This window comes from Periplaneta americana, chromosome 3, assembly GCF_040183065.1.
Source record: "Periplaneta americana isolate PAMFEO1 chromosome 3, P.americana_PAMFEO1_priV1, whole genome shotgun sequence".
NCBI lineage: Eukaryota > Metazoa > Arthropoda > Insecta > Blattodea > Blattidae > Periplaneta > Periplaneta americana.
The window spans coordinates 117,738,673-117,744,460 of NC_091119.1; positions in this window are offsets into that span (position 1 = coordinate 117,738,673).

Genomic DNA, 5,788 nt, shown 5'->3' on the forward strand with positions numbered 1-5,788 from the left:
CGGCCTTAGATGGCAGTTATTTTAATTTTAAAACTCGTTTATCTCATTAAATATCAGTCCTATCAAAATTTTTCAAGGAATAAAACTTATCGCAAATTATTTTTAAAGAAAATTTTGTTATGTAACATGTTCCACAAAAATCAATAATAAGCGAGATATTTCGATTTATTTAATTCAGGCCCCCTTATAACCCCCCTTTCATATAATGTATTTTGAATGTCATATAGCCTAAAATCTAAGTTACAACGAACTTAATTTATATTCCAATTTTCATCGAAATCCGTTCAGCCATTATCGCGTGAAAAGGTAACAAACATACAGATAGACAGACAGACATACAAACAAGAATTTCAAAAAAGCGACTTTCGGTTTCAGGGTGGTTAATTATATATGTTAGGAGCAATTATTTTTGGAAACTCGAAAATTACCAGAAAAATTTCGGCTACAGATTTATTATTAGTATAGATAAAGACAGCGTTCCTTCCAGTTGACTTGAGATACAACATTGGTAACACGACTATACAGATAATTGCGCAATAACACATTTTCAGATATTAACAACAGTATTTTGAGATATGTATGTTAGAATTAATACACTTGTTTTCAGTGGAATACATACATTCGCATACTGCATTAGCAACATTGCAAAAGTAGCCTATCAGTGAATTGCTTTTCGATATACGTACAATTCTTTGTTTTCCTCTGTATTGCATAATTAAAATAGCAACTTCTACAGTCTATTGTTGTTTATTTCTTTTATATTCAACATCGAATTTCATGGGACCGTGGATATCAAAGGAATATGTGGAATAAAAACATCTCCTTTCGTTTTGCCAGCTAATACTGTATGTTCGCTTATATTAGGTTTTGCATGATTTTTTTTTCACCCCAACTCTTGTTCCATTGCATAATTTTGATGGGTCAGTTCTTCCAAATAATATTATTGATGGCATTAAATCCAGACCTTTGATATGGGCAGGACATGTAGCATGTGTGGGCGAATCCAGAAACGCATATAGAGTGTTAGTTGGGAGGCCGGAGGGAAAAAGACCTTTGGGGAGGCCGAGACGTAGATGAGAGGATAATATTAAAATGGATTTGATGGAGGTGGGATATGATGATAGAGACTGGATTAACCTTGCATAGGATAGGGACCATTAGCGGGTTTATGTGAGGGCAGCAATGAACCTGCGGGTTCCTTAAAAGCTACTTGTAAGTATTATTGATGATCCAATATTAAGTATTAAGTTATGTGGTTATATTCCTTGTGGTTTCAAAGAATTCAGGAATTCAGTTGGATAAAAGAAAGTCTGCTCACTATCCACAATTGTATCGAGAAATTCATAATATGGTCTTGGACTGTGTAATAGCTACTTATTGCATGAATTTTCTAGGTTTTTCGTTTCATAATATACCTACCAACAATGTTATTTAATTTCATGTTATTTTTTCGACGGCCCCGTGAAAGTCGATGTTGAATATAACAGAAATAACCACATTTGACTCTAGAAGATGCAATTTTAATATTACGCATGCATGTTTGATAGTATTTATTTTCATTATTTTAAAAAATAATTTAACGTCCATTTGTCTAATGTTAATGTTGCCTATGTTTTTCGCCTGGTTGTGAAGGCTTAATGTGCAAACTTGGACGAAAATAGGTCAAAGCATGTGAATCTGTATACTTATGAGCAGGGAACGGATTTATATGGACTAAAAATATATGAAATATGTAAATATATATGTAGTTATTTTTACCAAAATATGGAATTAAATATGGACTTAAAATTATAAAAAAATGACTATGTACGTTAAATATTGGTACATTTTAATCAAACTAAACAAAAAATATAATGGACGTACCTTATCTTCCAATGTAGTTTCAACAAAACACAATTTTTATTGTCTGTTACCATAACAATAGGTTACAAACATTTCTTTCAAGTGCTGAAAAGTGAATCTTCTTCTATTGTCTCTGAGGATAGATTTATACTGACTAAAAGAGCGTTCGACGTCACAAGAAGTAACTGGTACATAATTCAATTTCACAATGTCTGCTGGGGATAAGTCCAAGTTAATCTTCACTGTTGATTCACCACTCATCACAGCAACAACCTTTTGTAGTTCTTCATATCCAGGGTTTTTTGAAAGTACAGTGTCCACCTTAGCTCTTACTGCATCTGCAACTTTACCTCTACCACGATTCAGTTGTTCCACAGTACTATTTATAATTTCAAAACTTTCAGATAGTGAAAGGTGCCTATTTTGGAGACTTTTGAGCGTTTTTATGATGCATGAAAATGTATGCTGAATGTGAGCTAAGTCATTCTTCACACTTATGTCACAGGTAACTGTTTTCGCAGTATCAATTGAGACTGCATCTTCAGAGTCCAATGCAAGGAGAACATTGTTAATAGAGTCTATATGTTCGGCATAATATTCAACTGCTTCTAGCCATGTACCCCATCTAGTTAAAATTGGCTTTGGTGGCAATGGAATTTCAGGGTACATTTCTTTCAACACGTTAACTCTACTGGGAGCTTTGAGAAATACTTTTTTCACTGATGAAATCAACAAATCTACTTTAGGGAAATTGTCTCTGACCACTTCTGCCACACGATGAAATGCATGCGCCACACAAGTAAAATGAGTCAATTTAGGATATACAACAGATAATGCTTGTCCAGCTTTGACCATATAAGGGGCAGCATCGCTAATAAAGAATAACACATTATCGTACATAATACCCTTTGGCCACAGGATACCCATAGCTTCGTTGAACAGTTTAACTATAGTTTTGTAGAACATCACAATGTAAAAGAATTCGTTCAGAATATTGTTCACTTAACAAACCGATAACTACATTACCAACAAGTCTACCTTCTTTGTCGGGAGTCTCATCAATGGAAACCCAAATTGAACTATCTTTAATTTCATCTCTTATCTTCTGTATTGTCTCATCGTAGATGGATGGAGCATACGTCTTCCTAAGTGTTGACTCATCCGGGATTGTATGTTGAGTATATTTTTCAAGGAATTCCCTGAAGACCTTATTCTTTAGTTTGTAGAGAGGAATATCAGCAGAGATGAGAGAACGGCACAGGTCGATGTTAAACTCAGATCTTACATTCGATGTTGTTGGTTGTGTTAAAAACAATTGTCTCTGCTTGGAATTTAGTTGTTTGTTGGCCTGATATTTACTAGTTGTAATGTGTTGTTGCACCAGGAACTTTTGTGTAGATGATACTGCACACTGACACAAATTACAAAATAATATTTTATTGTCAGTTGATAAACCATCTTCTTTAAATTCTGAAATGTAACTTGTTAGTTTTGATTTTAAATTGACTGAATGACGTACTTTTGGCATATTTACCGTCTTTATAGTATGATTTACAAAACTGAACCTATGTGTACTCTGACTGGCATTTAACTGTTGAGCTGCACAACTGAAGTCTGTTAAAAATTTTAAATTAAATTAATACAGTTTTGTAACTTACTTTCCCATTGTTGATAGGACTGCTAATTTTCAAATAACTCTGATGTTAAAGGGATTACTGAACATGTGTTTAAATCTCTATTGTTGAAATGTATTTTTAAAAGTTAATGGAATTTTGTTTTGTTTTATTGTTAAACCTAATATAATATGGACTGTTTTATATGAAATATGGAAAATATATGGAAATTAACGAAAATATGTACTAAACTCTAAAATATGGAAAAATATGGAAAATAAAAGTAGGATTTTTCAACCCTACACATTGTGAAACATAAAGATAATGCAAAATATAAATTATATTAGCTTTATAAGTAAATATGTATTTACATATAAATCCTTTCCCTGCTTATGAGCAAATACATACCGTACATACATTGATTATAAACTTATTTATCGGTTAATGATAGTCACATTTATTCTGTACTAGTAGATTAAACTGAGGGCGGCAATGAACCTCCGGGTTCCTTAAAAGCCATTAAGTAAGTAGGTAGATTAAATTGATGTCTGCATTTGGAATCTGATAGCTACTTGAAAATGACGTGACAATGATAGGTATATTTTTAAAGTAGACGTGATTAACTAATAAAAGTTCCTACTTAGGCCACAGTATGTTCTCTATACTGTACCGCAAGTTTGTCATGTGTCGTATCTTGCGTACAGTGTTTCGAATCAGCACATCTGACAGCAAACGAAGCAGCGATACAGTGCCAGCCGGCACATTGCCTCTCAGTAGATGTGTCGTGATTCGACACACTGTTTCGAAACATTTCACTGTGTCGTTCCGAATGTTTCGAAACAGCTGGATGTGTCGCTTTTCCCATGTCTACTGACACCACACTACCCTCCACGTGACGTCAGCAGCAGACGACGATGTTTGAGAAGGAAAGCGCGGGAGCTGGGAAGAGACCCCCCCTGCATTCTGTGCTCGTTGTTCTAACTCAGACGTCTCAATAGGGCCTTCTCAGAGCACTTCCTCCTCTTTCTCTTTTTCAATGTAAGAGTGGAACAAGATGCAGGAGAAGTTCGTGTATCTCCGGATGACGTCATTGACCGCGACGTTTGAATAGACATCTGCAACCGCTACGATGTAACAGTCAGTCATTGTGCCCATCTCCGAGGAAAGAATGTTCTTATTACCGCAAATGTATGAAGAAATAAAAGCTTTCATAGGGAAAGCGAAATTGTGGGAGACGCAAATTTCAGTGGGTAACTATTACCACTTTATTAATCTAAAATTGTTACCTGATTTGAATCAATACCAGTGTAACAAATATAATGAAATACTGAAGGACTTGAGAAAAGAATTTCAGATAAGATTTAAGAGTTGAATAGTTCTAATTTAAAATAATTGCTTGTGAATTTCTAAGGTGTTTAGGTTATTTTTAATTATTGAAAACATTACGAAATATATTATTTAACTATTATTGTAATTAATATATTAATATTAGCGTAACGTAAGAATACTTACTTTAACAACCAACAAGTTTTTATTGTAATTTTATTATTATTATTTAATTGAATTTTATTTTATTAAATATAGTATAAACTTAAAAAAAGAGCGATACCAAAAACCTTTATTAGAAATGAAATATTGTTATTGTTTGGTCAACTGTTCGAAGAAGGTCTGAACCTCACAAGTGATACCAACAAGGCACCACTTATGAGTCAACTAGGCCAGGAGATAATGGAGTTAGGTGGCCAGTTCCTGGTGCTTAAATAATTACGTAACATGTATGGTTCTTCATGCTTCAGATGTCTTCTTTTTACTCATAGATAGTATATAATTAGAAAATAAATGTATTATTATTGTTATTATTATTATTATTATTATTATTATTATTATTATTATTATTATTATTATTACTGCAAACTACTTAAGAAATTCCTTCCGAAAACAACCGTCTATAGTGACAGTACAACTCAAAAGTGCAGCTTTGTGGCATTTCTCCCGCGACAGTTACAACTTAGCTCGCTCATGCTTGTAACATTAATCAGCGATCGGCTATCTTCGGGTACTGCGCTTATCTCTTCAGCTGACTATGTTATTTATACTTGCTCTCTATACCAACTTTTATGCGTTGGCCTTGAGACGCCTGTTCTAACTCGTTGGTGAGAAAGCAGGACAAAATATCATGGAGGGGCGAGGTGAAATGCTGTTCTGCGCATGAGCAGACTCTGCTAGCCGTGCTAAAGTGAGAATTCGCGCGTTGGAAACGTTTCAGAGTAAGGATGGATTCCATTGTGTCTATAGCACCAATTTATGGAAATAGTGAATTATTATAAGTAGAA